We start from the raw sequence: 17546 nt of genomic DNA on the forward strand, positions 1-17546 counted from the left end.
CACATTGTACTGCCTTGAGAGCCAAAATAGAGGTCAAAGTGATCAACAGGGTCAGATGCTATCAAAAGTGAAGACTAGGACTAAAAACATCTACAAAAGACTTAACAACACAGACATCAGTCTTATTATGGACTTGCTCCAGTAAAGTGAGAGAGGAAGTCAGACTGGAGGTGTATCAAAACAGGAGGATGGAAACTACCCAATGCAGGAAAGGTTTGGCTATGAAGACTGGAGAAAGCAGGGTGAGTTTTCCAATTTGCTAAAGGAGTTTCGTGGGTTAAAAAAAAAAAAAAAAAGAAAAGAAAAAAAGTCTACTTTATTCTACAGAGAGCATAAGCAGGAGGAGCAGAGGGAGAGAATCTCAAGTGGACTCCATACTGGGCAGAGCCCAAGGCAAGGCTCTATTCCAGGACCCCAAGACCATGACCTGAGTCCCACGGTCAACTGCCTGTGCCACCCAGGTGCCCCTTACTATGGGAGTTTTGAGCACAACGAAAATGTTGGTATAATAAAGTATTGGTTAAAGAAAACAAGTTAGAGGGATGATTTCTAACAGGCACTGAAATAGGATCCAGAGAAAGGAGACATGCCTTTAACAGGAGGCAGAGAGGAGATGTGGAGTTTTCATTAGGTTTGGTTGAAGCCTTGGGAATTGAAGGTGACTTAAATTTTGTGACTAAGACGTCATTGAGGGCTAGAGTTGAATAAGGGACAATTAAAAAAAAAAGATTTTATTTATTTATTCATGAGATAGAGCGGGAGGCAGAGGCAAAAATAGGCTCCCTATGGAGCAGAGAGCCCAACATGGGACTTGCACCCTGGGATCAGGACCCACGCTAAGGTAGATGCATAATTGACTGAGCCACCCAGGTACCCCAAGAGACAATTTTTAAATAGCCATGGTGAAAAGAGTGTAACTGCAATCCCACATCTGCATTTATGTTGTATAACCATTAAGAACTGAGGCTCCTCCAAATTAAGTGATGTTTAAAGCCTACTGAGGTTAGCTCTGGAATGAAATTTTGGGGAATCCACATTCCTCATTGAGTCTTGCGTCGTCCATTCAAAACCGTATCTGCCTTCCACTTGGTGACTTTTGACTCCACGTAATCTTGGCTAAAACTTCCCTTTATGTTGTTTCCAGATCTTAGATGAAAGAAGAAGCTCTGCTCCTTTTGAAGAAACATGAATGCATTTTAGAACTAAGATATGCACTTACCCATGCTTTTGTATAAGGCTGTAATGCCATCTGGTGATCATACAAAGAAGGAAAGTCAAACTTTATCATTGAGTAATTATTTATTGAGGATCTGCTTAGTGGCTCATCAGCAAAAAGACACATTGGAAAACAAACTTAATACAAGATTTCAGTCATCAAATGCCTATTTCATGAGGGACACAGTACAAGGGTAGGGATTCAATGACCAATTGCCAACTCTTGAGGATCGTAGTCTGATGGCGAATGGACAAGGAGTCTGGCCTCAAGGTGCGTCTGGCTGGAGTAGAGATGAATAAAAAGCTCTATACTGTTTTGGGTGACTTGGGAGTAGGTGAGTTGTGCACCAGGGATGGTGAAGAATGTGGCTATAAAGCAAGAATTTCTGCTAAGACTTTGGAAGGTCTAAGTGACAGCTTGGTACAGCTATGTTATGGAAGACTTTAAACACCAGGAAAGAGTTTGGATTTGAGCTGATAATGAAGACCTTTTACAGTTTTGCACAGGAGACATATTGAGGACATATATTCTGATACCACACAATCATTAGGCAGCTGATAATGCTTTCTAATTATTATCATAATTTTGAGGATAAGGTACCATTATTCCTGTTTTATGTAAGAGATTAAGAAGCTTGCAGGTGATGCAGCTAAACAGTGACAAAAGCCAGGATCTGAACCCAGTTCTGTATCAGTCCAAACACAGAGCTTTTGAGCATTTTATGATACTGCCTTTACCAGAGCTGTAGTCTCAGAATCTCTTGGCAGTCCACCATCTACTTATTTTTTTTAACAGATTTAATGCCCTGAAACCAGGTCATCCCTATAATTTAAGCTATTTAAAAATAGAGAACTGTTAACCAATGGCTCTTTTAGCAATGGCACAGCAGGGAGGGCAGGCAGACAAGAGGGGGTTTAGGAAGGAATTTTTGAGTAGATAATACATATAATAAAATTCAAAGAACACAAGTTTTCCCCAACTTAAAGGTAACCCACTTACCAATCATTTCTTTTGTATTCTAAGGATTTTCTATAAAGAAATACTTTGTATGTGTATATGTATATGCTTGTGGTTTACTAAAGATGGCCACAAATTCTTTGCCGTGCTTCTCATAGTGGAATCAATTTCCACTCTGCCTGCATCTAGAAGGGTCTTATAAATGGCTTTGACCAACAGAACGCAGAAGTGACTTTTTTTTTCCACAGAAGAGAGAAAATTTTAAGATTTTTTTTCACCCACTTGGAACCCACTTGCCATGTGAGATACCCAACCACTATTAAGAGGTCACACTGAAAGAACCAAAGTACGTCAAGTCTATAGCTCCTACTGAGTGAAGACTCCCAACAGCCAGAGCTCTAGCTGAGTCCATGTAGAACACAACCACCCAGCTGAGCCCTATCAACTGGAAGAATTTTAATACTTGTTTGAACCACTAAGTTTTAAGGGTTTTGTTACATAGTGATACACTTAATGAAGATTTATTTACCTTTTTAATACTTTCATAGTAATCTCTATGCCCAGTGTGGGGCTTGAACTCATGAGCCTGAAACCAAGTTGTGTGCTCTGCTGACGGAGCCAGCCCTTCCATACAGAAGTTTGAAAATCTAGTCACATAATTCCTTCCTTTTAAGTACTCCTCATTTTTTTTTTTTTTAAACTTGGAAGGCAAAGGTACTCTTTTACACAATTAAAGGAAAAACCATGCTTTCTTATTGTACTTTTTAAACATCATTCAGAGTCTATTTCTGGATTTCCTTTTATCTGTTCTATTCATTGAGTAAGCTATTCGGTTGCCAGGATCAACACTTTACTCTTTTTGTAACGTTTTAACATCTGGTAGGGCTAGTTATCCTTTATGATTCTAATTTCTCACAATATTATGATTATTCTTATTTTTCCATGTGAATGTTATAATCATCTTATGTAGTTATAAAATTAATCCTGTTACTTTTATTGGAATTTTTATAAACTTACAGTTTTCTTTAGGAGATTTATCTTTATGTTGAAATTTCTTGGACATGGTATGATTTACCACTGAAGGTCTCATTTGTGTCTGTCAGTATTTTAATGTTTTCTTCATCTGTAACCTCTGCACATCTGTCTAATTATTCCTATCTTTATTTTCCTTCCAAGTTATCTTCAAACCCATTATTTGTTACTTCAATGGATCACTTTCAGTTGATACCCATAGATATATTTCCAAGTAAACTTACCATCTATGAGTGATTTTATCTAACTACCTTTGGTAGTAACTTTGAACAAAGCTCTTTTCTTTTTCTTTTTTTAAAGATTTTATGTATTTATTGGACAGAGAGACACAAGGAGGGCAAGTGGGAGAAGGAGAAGCAGGCTCCTCCCAGGACCCTGGGATCATGACCTGAGCCAAAGGCAGATGATTAAAAACTGAACCACCCAGGTGCCCCTCTTTTCTCTTTTTTTAATGGGATCATTTCTAGGGTTTCCTCATTAAGCATCACACAGCCTTTTGGGTAAGACACTTTTAATAGGTTAGGAATGTTGATCCTCAACAGTTTTAACAAATGCTATTTTAGCATGTAGGGAGATTATTCTCGATATATTGTTGAAATAATCTTGGAATAACTTTTCTGTGCTGTATTATTTGTAACAAGTTTGTTTATCTTTATGCCCTTAATTTAGCAGTTGTACTACTATGCATGGAACCCTACTCTACCCCAACCTTTAAAAAAGTAATCTTTGGAGCACCTGGTTGGATCATTAGGTTGAAGGTCCGACTCTTCATTCAGGTCATGATCTCAGGCTGGTGAGATGGAGTCCAACATTGGGATCTGCAGGGGCCTGGAGCCTGCTTAAGATTCTCTCTCTCCCGCTTCCCACCACATTCTTTCTCTTAAAAAAAAAAAAAAGGCAAATATTTCAGGAATGTTTTACAGTCTCAGAATTCTTATTCTGACCCTCACTGAACCCACAGTTTAGTAGGGCCAGCACTGAAAAATTTTAATAAAATGTGACAAACACTATCATAGGGCAAATTTGGGTGTGAGAATGTGACCCACTGGGGCCTTCCAGAGGGGCATTTTTAAAAAACCTGAGATTCAGAGGCGGTATGACAGGAGGAATGAAGTAGATGGATGCTAAAAGCAAGGCTAACGGTTTGTCTGTATATGTTCTTTGTATGCTAAGAACAAAAGAAAGCCTCCTCACGCTTCAGCAACAGTGGCCAAGATGCTGATAAACTGAAATAAGGTATTTGGCATTTGGAATGGTTTTAAGAAACTAGAAGAAACTGGCACTTTAATCCTTAATCTGAATGAGTTTGACGATTGAAAAAGGCAACAGATATTCATTAGAATTAGTTGGAAAGACCCGGAGGCACCATACTTAAAAGTTCCAAATCAAATACTAGCTTTGGAACTAGATTAAATTAACACCACAGTAGTTCCGACCCACTGTGTGACCTTGGGCAAATAATAGCAGTACCTTGTAGGCCTGATGAGAGGATTAAGATATGTAGAATGTGTTTACAATTCTGGCACTTCATCAACACGTAGTAAATGTTGTCAGTGTTGCAAAGCACCACGCGTCCTGCAGTTTATTTACAGGAATATCCTAAAATGACAAATGCATAGATTCACAGGTTATTTACTTTTATAGAGCCCCAGAGCAAACATGTTAACATTATCCATTTAAGTCTGGTTATAACCTACATTTTAATCTGTCACCTACTTGTCAGCACATGACCACTAGTTAGAGAAGTTTTCTAGTTGTAATTTACACACAAAGCTGTTTCACAGCTTTTAACTATAAAGACATAGATTACCAAAAAAAGTAACAAAAGGCCACACATATATTTTAGTTAACAGATGTCTCAAATTGGAACAGGTCTGCAAATCTATTATTTTCATTCAATACTTTCTGAAGTTAAATTTAGTCTTAAATAGTTGTGCACTAAATTACATCTTTACAGTCCAAGAGCAAATGCTTTGGAAATCAGACGCCATTGTTTTCATAATTTTTTTTCTTTCAAACGGTTAAACAAAACCAGCACTGTTGATACCCTCACTTACTGTGGTAATCTTAAAAAGGAGGATATGCCGGGGTGCCTGGGTGGCTCAGTGGGTTAAAGCCTCTGCTTTCGGCTCAGGTCATGATCCCAGGGTCCTGGGATCGAGCCCCGCATCAGGCTCTCTGCTCAGCGGGGAGCCTGCTTCCACTTCTCTCTCTGCCTGCCTCTCTGCCTACTTGTGATCTCTGTCTGTCAAATAAATAAATAAAATATTAAAAAAAAAAAAGGAGGATATGCCAATGGCATTACTCTATTTTGGATACATTTTGACACAAAGATATTCATATTTATCAGCAGAAGGTCTTTAGTCATCTGTCAGCTGAATTGAGGCTGCTTGGCTGTTTGGGAAGTGAGGAAACCTTGAGAAGCTGGTGAATAATACCTTTCAAAGGACTCTTAAATGCGGCATCTGCAGATTCTGATTAGCTAGCTCTGTGGGAAGCCATGGTGCAAAGATACCTGGAACAGGTATTCAGACACTCAGGCAAGGTGGCTTCTCTGCAGAAGGGCTGTCTGAGCTAAGATCTCAAAGGAGACAAAGTGGAGAAGATGGAACCAGAAAGAAAAACAGCATGTGCAGAGACCTAAGAAAACGCTTATCAAGTACCGAAAGAAACCAGTGTGGCCAGAAGGGAATCTGAGGGTAGTAAAGATGAGATGAGAGCGCTAAGGGGTATACTGTATAAGGCCTGACAGGCCGTGTTAAGGTAAGCAGGGACTATTTATTGTCTATTACTCACCCTCAATGTCTAGCAGAGTTCATTTAATAAAGGCTATAAACCCATTAAAAGTGTGAAATAAATGACAGCCTTTGATAAGATATGTAATTAGCATAGGTCATGGTCTTCCTCTAACTCAGTCCTGGAGATTACACAAACGAGAAGTTAGAGATACAAAGAAGATACAAAGAGACGTTGGAGGAACTGATCATGACTGCCTACCACAGAGGGGCAAGAAATGGAAGCCTAGCAGAGATAAGGGCAGAGTGCCAAGAGAGTAGGGGTAGTGCAGGCTGGGACAGAATTTTTCTATTCTGCCTTTTTTCCTCCTGCTCATTGCCTCACATCTTTCACTGGCAGGGTGGCCAGCACCTTGCAACCCTACTTAGCCCCTGGAGTTCTCCTCCAGAGTACTCAACTGAGGAGGAGAGAAAGTTCTACTAGCAGCTACTCTGGTAAAGCCCAGATTCTAACGCAGAGGCTTTGTGCCTCGAGGGATTCTCTACCCTCCAACCCATTCTGGCACCAAAGCCTGAGCTTAGCTCCTCCTTTTTACAAGCCGCTAATAAAAGGTCCCATCCTCCACTGTGAGCTCTGAGTAAAAAAAGAGTAAAAAGAATTAACTATCACATCTGCTAGAAAAGCAAACAAAGCCAACCAGTATGCTAGAGGAGACAAAATAAATGACTATAGAGGGGCACCTGGGTGGCTCAGTGGGTTAAAGCCTCTGCCTTTGGCTCAGGTCATGATCCCAGGGTCCTGGGATTAAGCCCTGCATTGGTTTCTCTGTCAGGCAGGGAGCATGCTTCCTTCTCTCTCCTGTCAGCCTCTCTGCCTACTTGTGATCTCTGTCTGTGAAATAAATAAAATCTTAAAAAAAAAAAAAAAGACTATAGAATAAAAGGTGATGAATATTAAAAATGGAATATTTATAAAATATGGGTAACAGTGAATTAAGGATCCTGGTTATACAGTTCATTGTTCTACCAGCAGACAAGGGCCTAGGAAGCAATAGCACCTTAGTATCAACAGCATACCTAGTGCCCAAATCTTGTTCCTGAATGCCATTTACCAATAAAGGAAGCAGGGGTCCCTGGACAAATGCTTAACACTGAGACAGGAAAGATACAAGATGAACACGGAGCATTTTAATAGTGCCAAAAAGTGAGAAGCACTTAAAAACCAAAACCCCACAATGATGGAGGTATACTGAAGGGATACAGTGGCCAAACAAAGCTCCCAAAGGTCAAAGCTGAAACGCAACAAAATAAAGTATTATTGGACTACTTTCCAAAGCATAACAGAAATATCCATGAGTTCATAGTGGTATAAATAAATTGAATGAGAGAAGAGATCAATTTATTTCTTAAGAATTCCAAGTAACCAGGCACCTGGGTGGCTCAGTTGTTAAGCATCTGCCTTTGGCTCAAGTCCCGATCCCAGAGTCCTGGGATCAAGCCCAACATCGGGCTCCCTGCTCAGCGGGAAGCCTTCTTCTCCCTCTCCCACTCCCCCTGCTTGTGTTCCTTCTCTGCCTGTGTCTGTCAAATAAATAAATAAAATCTAAAAAATAATTTTAAAAAATCCAATTAACCTATCTAGATATTATTCCACCTTCAAAAGAGAGTACAACCCTTGTCTTTTAAGTGTTTGTTGCACATGTGATTTCATTCCAAAGCACACAGAATTGGGTCAGGGGGAGTAACTCTATAGTGGAGAAATTTGGCAAGACAGATCTCAGCCAGCTGATCAAGGTAACAGCAACACTAATAAGTCATCCTGAGAGAAACAGAATGGAAATTTACCTCTGTGGTCTTCCTCTCAAAATCCCTTAAGCCCAGCTTATGCATGAGAAAGACTCAATCCTAATTGAGGGACTTTCTACAAAACACCTTACTCAAATTCAAGGTAATCAAAAACAAGCAAGTCTAAGAAGCTGTCATAGTTAAAAGGAACCTAGCTGGCTCAGTTGGTAAAGCGTGACACTTTATCTCAGGGGTGTAAGTTCAAGCCACACGCTGGGCATAGAAGTAACTTCAGTACAAAATCTTTAAAAAAATAATAAATTGGGGTGCCTGGGTGGCTCAGTGGGTTAAAGCCTCTCCCTTCGGCTCAGGTCATGATCCCAAGGTCCTGGGATAGAGCTCTGCATAGGGCTCTGCTCAGCGGGGAGCCTGCTTCCCCCTCTCTGCTGGGCTCTCTGTCTACTTGTGATCTGTCTGTCAAATAAATAAAATCTTAAATAATAATAATAATAATAAATTATTTTTTAAAAGGAGCCCAAGGAGGTATAATAACTAAATGTAATATCCTCCAAGAGATCTTGGAACAAAGGACATTAAGTAAAAACTAAGGAGGGGCATATCATGGCTTAGTGGGTTAAGCCTCTGCCTTCAGCCCAGGTCCTGAGTTCAGCCTGCTGCTCTGCCTACTTGTGATCTCTCCCTCTCTGTCAAATAAATAAATGAAATCTTAAAAAACAAAACAAAACAAATGAACAAAAAAAACTAGGGAAATGTGAATAACGTATGGACTTAGGTAATAGTAACGTATCTATATTAGCCCCCTATTTTGTGATAAATGAACTACACTAGTGTAAAATGTTATTAGAGGAAACTGGGTGTAGGGTACATGGGAATTCTTTGTACTAATCTTCACAACTTTTCTGTACATCTACAATTATTCTAAAATAAAATAAATTTCAAGGTCTATTTTATTAGCCTTTTCTAAGGCAGTAGTTAAGTCACCCTTAACAAGTAGTACAAAATGTTCTAAAATTCCAAAGAGCCTTGGAGAACAGGGAGGGCCAAAGTAACAGGCTTCTTTGAACCAGATCTTAGGATACTAAACTGACACATATATGACCCAGAAAGCTGGCTTATTGTTTTTAAATAGCAATAAAGAGAAAGAATTGCTAAGCAGACATTCATTCTAAGTATTACAGTTGATTTGTTAATTCAGTGAAATTGTTTTCCAAGAGAATATTGACAGGTCCATTAACTGGAGCTGTTCATAAAGCCCTAATTAAGCAACAAGATTCAAGGAGTCCCTGTCACTCTTTTAAGTACTTAATTAGTTGCTCTTATGGGATCGTTTTCTTTTGTGTGAATTCCTAGGCAGTGATCCACCTTGCTGTGTCCTTTGGGGCCTGCACAATTTATTTCTCTGGAGTTTTATTTACCTGATAACAATTTGAGACGTAATCCACAATTGTAGGTATTTATTTATTTTAAGATTTTATTTATTTATTTGGCAGACAGAGATCACAACTAGGCGGAGGCAAGTAGAGAGAGAGGAAGGGAAGCAGGCTCCATCCCAGGACCCTGGTATCACGACCTGAGCCAAAGGCAGGGGCTTTAACCCACTGAGCCACCTAGGTGCCCCGAAATCCACAATTTTTTTTTTAAAGATTCCATTTATTTACTTGACAGAGAGAAATCACAAGTAGATGGAAAGGCAGGCAGAGAGAGAGAGAGAGAGAGAGAGAGAGAAGGAAGCAGGCTCCCCGCTGAGCAGAGAGCCCGACGAGGGACTCAATCCCAGGACCCTGAGACCACGACCCGAGCCGAAGGCAGCGGCTCAACCCACTGAGCCACCCAGGCGCCCCCGAAATCCACAATTTTAATGTGAAAGTCCACTGACAGCAATTTCAACCCTGAAAGGGAAGTAAATTACAGATAGGCACCAGGGATGGTCTACTCAATACTTGCGGCTCCCTTATCCACCATGCCTTAGTTTTTCCTCTTAGTATGGCATAGGACTGAGCCTTGAAACTTGAGCAGGACATTTAAGAGGGTCACTGTGTCTCCTAATTGCTACCTACATGAGGTGGCAGCTTGGAGTTAAAAAGAGTTACTTTGAAATGTTTTACTTCATCATCTTTTATTTCCTCACCAGGAAATTAAAAAAAAAAAAATCAAGTCAACAGGGAATAGTAGGTGACTAATTAACTTCACTTATCAAGTAGGAAATCCCATTACATTATTTTAATGTGCATGATTAAGCCACTGAAATCTCTTGGGATATTGAATACAGGCACAGACATCAATGACTCATCCTTTTCAAGTGGCAACAACGATGCATCCTCCCTCCACCTGGGTAGCCCTAACAGTGGTCAGGAAGATGATCTGGATGCTCAGAGGAGCTTACCATCCCAGATTTTAAACCCTGACGTCATGAGAAAAGTCATCCTCCTTCCTTAGGGACCATTTCTATTTCACTACCTAGGACTGAAGTTGTGATCAGGCTCTGCTGGAAATGAAGACTGCTGTTTTTTCTTAGAACCTCTCCTTCGGGAATATATTAAAAATGAAGAGAATCACTACGACAAAAGCAAGCTGTGCAAAGAGTATATACAACAAACTTCAAACACAAGAAATGAGGACTAATCTACTGCTGGATTACTAAAGTCCTCTAAAAGAGGTAGAGTTTAAGGACAGAGTGCTAAAGGCTTGCTGTAAGGCAAAGGTATTGATAACCTGGAATTTTTCAGAGACATGTTGGTACTGGCCCTGAACCTGTCATTGATGAGCTGGCAATCTTTAAGGCCTGAATTTCATTTTCTATAACAGGGATTGGTAAACTCTAGCTCACAGGCCAAGTTTGGCCTGCGAATCTGTTTTTGAAAACCCCTGAAGCACAGAGTGAAGGGGGGATATTTTTAGTTATAACCCTGAAAACTTTACAAAATTCCAATTTCAGTGTCCATTAATAAAGTTTTATTGGAACACAGCAATGCTCACTAGTGCCTATCTGTAATTTACTTCCCTTTCAGGGTTGAAATTGCTGTCTATGCCTATGGCTGCTCTCTTATTCCAAGTGCAGAACTGAGCAGTTACCAGAGACTATGGTGCCCAAGTCTAAAATATTGTCTGGCCTTTTACAGCAAGTTTGCCAACCCCTGCTCCAGAACAACAGTGTATAACAAAACTTTCCACATTGGTGGAAATGTTCTTGGAGCTGTCCAAGATGGTAGTCACTAAATACTGAGATGGAAAAGCAGACTTAGTTTTTATCAGTTGAACAGTCTTATGTATTGCATAGCACAGCTGTAGAAAATGAGACTTTAGTTTAAGCCTTGGACTTCAGATCAAGTATTCTCTAATATTCTCATACTCTACATAATTTTTGAGAACTCATATACAGTTTTTTTTTAATATTTTATTTATTTATTTGACAGACAGAGAGAGGAGGAAGCAGGCTCCCCGCTGAGCAGAGAGCCCGATGTGGGGCTCGATCCCAGGACCCTGGGATCATGACCTGAGCCGAAGGCAGAGGCTTTAACCCACTGAGCCACCCAGGCGCCCCTCATATACAGTTTTTAATCATATACATCTTTTCCACCTGTAAAGAAAACCTCAGTTCTTAAAAAATTTTCTTTCTTTTAATGTAAGCTTTATAAACTTACAAATGTGGGGCTTGAACTCCAGACCCTGAAATGAAGAGTCGCATGCTCTTAAAAAAAAAAAAAAGAAAAGAAAAGAAATCACATGCTCTACGATGCTCTACAGACTGAGCCAGCCAGGAGCCCAAGAACACTTCACTTTATATTTTAACTTTACCCACACTACTACCACACTCTCACCATTTCTGATACCAGATGTGTGTGTGGGTTTTCCCCCACACCAAGCAAATCTGTTTCACCAGCTGGGTGTCCTACAGTTTCACTCAATTCTGACATCAGACCTCACAGGTTAAGGGCACATCCAACAAGACTGCCCCACCCTCACTTCAAATGCCAATCACAAGTTCAAGTTGTTACCAGTGAACAAGTTTTGACCAGTCTCTGATATAAATCAATCAGAGGTTCCCACAAACTACCCCCTCAGGTTTGATTAATTTGCTAGAGTAGTCTCAGAACTCAGGAAAATGGCTTCCTTACTGTTTAACAGTTTATTTTAAAGGGATATGAGAAAGGCTATAGATAAACATCTAGATGGGAGATGCACAGGGCATGGAAGGCTGCCTTCCATGCCTTCTCTGGTATACTACTCTCCCAGCCCCTCCAAGTGTTCACCAACCTGCAAGTTCCCTAAACCCCACACTATTAGGATTTTTATGGAGGCTTCATCATGTGGGAATGATTATTACTCCCATTTCCAGTCCCTTTCCCCTTTCTGAAGAACGCAGGTGGGGCTGAAACTTCCAAGCTTCTAATCATTGCTTGGCCTTTCTGGTGACCAGCCTTATTAGAACAGGACACTGCAATCAGCCACGAAATTTCTGGATTTAGGAGCTCAGTGTCAGGAATCAGAGTCAAAGACCGAATTATAGAACAAAAGATGCTCCTAGTGTTCTTATCATTTAGGGAACTTTAAGAGTTTTGGGACTTCCGGGGCACCTGGGTGGCTCAGTTGGTTGGGCATCTGCCTTTGGCTCAGATCATGATCCCAGGGTCCTGGGATCAAGCCCCACATCGGGCTCCCTGCTCAGCAGGAAGCCTGCTTCTCCCTCTCCAATAAATAAATAAAATCTTAAAAAAAAAAAAGTTTTGGGAATTATGTGCCCAGAATGGGAGCAGAGGCCAATACAGATATTTTTTCTGTTATTGCACACCACCCATCTGAGCTGAAACAAGTTAATGAGAACCTACCCAACAAAAGGGACTATATTACCTATCCTGGTGTCACATAGGGCTGTCAGACATCTGAGGTCCTGATGAAGGCAGATTTCTCTCTCAGGTAAAGGCATCTAGGATTCAAAGAGGAAAGGAATGACAAGCTATCCCTAAGATAGGGTCCTCTCCTCAAAGAAAAGACAAAAAACTGTTTGCACCCAGACTAGGACCAACTCCACAGAAGGAGTTACTCCACTCTCAGAGGTGCAAAACGCTGCCCGGGAGTACTTAGCCACAACACCAAAACAGTGCTTGGACCCAGACCTCAATAAAGGCAGCGTTTGCTCTTCCAACAGTGTAACACCATCCAAGGCACCACATTAGCCTGGATAGCTGACAACCACTGGGTGACTCCCAAAGCAGCTACCCAGACACGCAAGAAGATGGATACAGGTATCCTCATGAATTTAATGTTGACTGCAAACCACAAGCCTGGAAGCAGTGATGGCAGACTTTGCTGCCAAGCCCTTTAAACAAATAAAAAACAGGAACCCTTTTCCCATGCCTTCGGTCATTCTGTCCAACATTCACGGAATTCCTGCTATGTGCCAGGCACTATGACTGGGACCTAGCAGTGAACACCCAAGATACACCATCCTTTCTTTTTTTTTAAGATTTTATTCATTTATTTGACAGACAGATTTCATAAGTAGGCAGAGAGACAGGCTGAGAGATGGGGAAGCAGGCTCCCCGCTGAGCAGAGAGCCCAATACGGGGTTCGATCCCAAAACCCTGGGATCATGACCTGAGCCCAAGAAAGAGGCTTTAACCCACTGAGCCACCCAGGTGCCACCACACCGTCCTTTCTTTCCTGGACTTTATAATCTCCTTATACATTCTACAGATGGAATAGTACAGATAATCTCAGAGATCCTAAATGCCTTCAGACCATAACCACCGATATCCCACTTAGCCTTTCACTGCTCAGAGGCTGAACTTGTTGGAGGGCAAATATTGGTGATGTTGCTTTCTGATGGATACCAACTAGCAAACAGGCCTGCCACACAGTAAGCAGTCACTGAATAGGGAGGGACATTTACCTGAGAATGCCATACTGACTGTTCACCAGCCACTAATTTCCTCTCTTCAGGAGGGCCAATGATGCCCTACTTTCAAGTCATCCTAAAAAAGAAAAAGATTTCACGGTTCAACACCCTATACTAAAACAGCAGCTCCTGAAGCTGCTTTTCTGTAGAAATGGAAACAATGCTGTCTGCCATTTATGATTTACCCTATTTTCAATACCTTTCAGAATTATTTCCCATCATCTTTTTATTGCCTAGAATTACCATTAAAGCTAACAGTTCCCCCAAACCCTCTAGATATCTCAACTCCTAAGACCCCATTTGTATGAACATCTGAGGTATTCACACAAAGCAATCAACATTAAGCTAAAGGAACTCTTTTTAGGGAAAGGCAATTGATAGAACAAAGCTACCTTTTATAGGGGCACCTGGGTGGCTGAGTGGGTTAAAGCCTCAGCCTTCGGCTCAGGTCATGAGCCCAGGGTCTTGGGATCAAGCCCTGCACCGGGCTCTCTGCCTGCCTCTCTACTTGTGATCTCCATCTGTCAAATAAATAAATACAATCTTTAAAAAAATAAATAAATAAAGCTAGCTTTTATAAATAACTCCCCTGCCTCCTAACATCCTCACCAGTTCCGCAGTGGAATCCAGGATGTCACTTTCCACAGAAGCAGCAACTAAGTCAGTCTTATTGGATAATCTCCAGCATCACCCTGAGTGGTAAGTATTTGCCTAGAACTGAGAAGCATCTCTTCTCAGAAAATTAGTGATCCAAAACAAAATCACTACAAAAAGGGACACAGTATTTACTGCTCCAAAGGACTCTGTTCATTCCTGAAAATCAGTTAAGAAACTCACAAAAATATATTATCAGCCTAAAGAAGAAATTAGTATGGTTGTAGCTAGGCCTACTGCCTAGAGCCTCTCAGTCTACTGGTATTTTTCTCTTTTATTAAAGAGCCAGAGAAGAATGCCCATAATTTTAAAGCAACTTCACACCAAAATTTACCTAATCAGGCGTTCCTATAGGTAACTACATCTATGAAACCCTCCACAAAGGGATCAGCATGACTAGCTCTGTATGGTGTAGGAGAGGGGGCCAGGCACTTTGATTTGCAACTGAAAAATTGCAAAAATCCCATTAACTTATCCCCCCCCCCCCGGAGCATCTGGTAGGCACTCAAACAATAAAAAGGTGACTTTCTCCCTCAACTTCTACATTACTCATGGCTTGTTTACCTTTGTTCCCATTTCCAAGCAATGATTCAAGTAACTTCATACTTGCCAAACCTGTTGAACAAGAACCACTCAAAAAAAAAAAACAAAAAAAAAACACTCAAAAAGATTTGGATTTTTAGGTGTTCCCCTGCAAAATCATGCCCTTACAGATTTAACCTTTGTGAATAAGCAATTATGCTGGCATCCTGGTATAGTTAATAACAGAGTTGGCATGAACCAGGCCCAGAATGCCAACCAGCTGTTGGCTGCTTCTCTCCCAGCAGTGTAACACTTGCCTAGGTACAGGTCAACCTAGGCAGCTGCCTACCGCTGGGGCGGAAGGCAGGTGAATGAAGTTGCACTCACCTGGGGCTGCCTCTGTCAAAGCCCATGCCTGTCCCCCTCTGCAATCGAAGCATGCCAGGTTAGAGTCAACCAACAGTAGTGAACACTTATGTGAATTTCAAGATCTCTGCCCGCAAACCGTATAACTTATTTCTGAGTCACAGAAATAGGCAATAAAACAAAAAGCTTTTGCTTGGTTAGCTTTATTTTCTCACATCATTTGTTACCCATGTGCCACAGCAACTAAGCAGGGGGATTTTTTTCAACATTCTATTTTTAAGTTATTTTCACTCAACATGTGGCTCGCACTTAACAACCCCGAGATCAAGAGTTGTATCCTCTAGCGACTAAGCCAGCCGGGGCCCCTCAACAGCAGCATATTAAGGGTCTAGTCAACAAGTAGAAGGAAGCTTGGCTCTATCACTTAACAGCTAACAATGAACAATTTAACAATGAACAAGTCATTTAACCTCTTCGCACCTCCCAGTCTCATTCGTAAAATGGGAAGGTTATCAATAATACTCTGTACACAAGCTGGTTGTTAGATCTAAAAAGAATATAAATTAAGCCTAAGAATATCTGGTATAGAATATGTGGTCAATAAACACTTGCTGTTATCAAAAGCTACATTCCAGGAAAGGAGATGAGGAATTAGGGGGGAATAGAAGTGGAAAAATTATCCTGGGAGAGCAATGGGCAGTGAAAATCGTGAAGGATGGTTAGAACTAGACTGGAGAGGATGTGGATTATGAGACCTTTTGAGGAACAATAAAAGCAGTACTTTATAAAAACCGGATGTGATAATGGGTATGGAAGGAACTGCAAACAAGCTGCCATTCCTGCCAATGACCTCAACTACTGGTTGAAAGCAGTAACCAAAACGTTTGCAAGAATGTTAATAAACATTCTTACCCACTCACCATAGTAATTTACCTTATTTACTTAAGATTAGGGTTTCTAAGACAATACCTTTTTCCAACCAAGCTTTAATTTCACTCTTAACCAACTCCAAACAATTGAGAGAAAAGGTAAAATAGAGGGGGCTTATCCTTCAGGTCTAAAAATGAATCTTAAAACAGTCTGCCCCTTGCAGGGGCTTGGGTTGAACGACCTGACCGAGCTCCACCCGGACACGTGCTCATCACAAATGTTCCCCAGCCCCTGGCCCTAGCGCCAGGCGTCCGGGAAGCGAGGCTCTCAGACCGGATCTAGGTGACTCTCCAAGGACAAGAAGGATGGTAGAAAACAGGGGGCGACTCTAGGGCTACATTTTCCCAGCGACTTTTCGAGATGCCCTCCAAACCTGGGGTCATGGTGGAACGAACCCCAATTTCATTCCGAGCCCAAGAAGAAGCCTCCCCACCGCCCCGAACTGGTAAACCTCCACGGCTTCTCCCCACTTGGCCCTTAACTCACCCGCACGTGTCTGGGAGCTCGGCCGGGGTACTCCCGCCAGAGCAGAGGCCGCAGGGGAAAGGACTGCACGGAGCGGAGGGAAGCCCCGCCCCGGGGCGGATACTGAGCAGGCCCTCAGTGGGCGGGGCCCGGAAGCCCCGCCTAGGAAAGTCCGGGTTAGAATGCGGGAGCGGTGGCGGAGGTGAGCATACTCCTTAGAGTAGCTAGCACCTCACAACAAAAGGGGCAGGAATCTGCACGAGGGCTACCTTTATTTGACTTCCATCCCGTTTGTTACTTACGGATGGGAGGGAGCATTGGCTTTGGACGTGCTAAAGACTAAACTTGGGGTGTCCGAAGGGAGGCCGTGCTTCCTACCTGCACACAGCGGGTGCCCGTGGGACGCCTGTTCCTCTCGCTCGTGTGGTGCCTTTGAGTTCCTGCGGGAGCAGCTCACGCTTTTTCCACCTCCCGCTCAGATCTATCAGGCTTTCTCCAGTAGCTTTGTCCCTTGGCTGATGGTTCGCTGACCTGCATAGGTCACCTCAGTTTTCAGGTTCTCTCCAGAAGATTTTCCAGTAGATGATGCCTGGCACCCCTCCAGCCTAACCCTGTGGGGCAGCATCCCTGGTGCCCTGCAGTGGGATCCTTAGGTGAGTTGCAGTCGTTCAAGAGCACTGGCTTTATCTGTCAGAGTTGCCTTGCACCGTGGCAGTCTGCCAAAGATGCCACATTTGGAGTTGAGACAGATTGCCCACCAAGTTATCAATATTTCTTTCCAACACTAAAACTTCCTTCTCCCATTAGCTGGAGTCAGTACGATTCTGTCCTGCTGAACAGTTGGTAAAGCTGGGGCCCCTCTCTTTCCTAGCCCCACGAAAGCCTATCGGGTCTGCTCATCTATCACACCTGGCACCTTTGCCAGGCAAACCCATGGGAATCAGCCACTGCACTTGGCATCTGCCAA

At 42.0% G+C, this 17546-nt stretch overlaps 1 long non-coding RNA gene and 1 other non-coding gene across 2 annotated transcripts; both read right to left on the bottom strand.

Moving 5' to 3' along the window:
* Window positions 1-1280: 1280 nt before the first annotated feature.
* On the bottom strand, window positions 1281-16702 carry LOC106005084. The gene is made up of 6 exons (XR_001178238.2): window positions 16601-16702; window positions 15206-15243; window positions 13637-13718; window positions 12573-12670; window positions 4676-4804; window positions 1281-4084 (listed from the first exon to the last, which is right to left on the bottom strand). It is a non-coding gene; the product is annotated as an uncharacterized LOC106005084 (long non-coding RNA).
* On the bottom strand, window positions 12744-12944 carry LOC123390839. The gene has a single exon (XR_006605446.1). It is a non-coding gene; the product is annotated as a small nucleolar RNA SNORA74 (small nucleolar RNA).
* Window positions 16703-17546: the final 844 nt, after the last annotated feature.

This window comes from Mustela putorius, unplaced genomic scaffold (genome assembly GCF_011764305.1).
Source record: "Mustela putorius furo isolate JIRA1106 unplaced genomic scaffold, ASM1176430v1.1 tig00000145_pilon_pilon_pilon, whole genome shotgun sequence".
NCBI classification, from domain to species: Eukaryota; Metazoa; Chordata; class Mammalia; order Carnivora; family Mustelidae; genus Mustela; species Mustela putorius.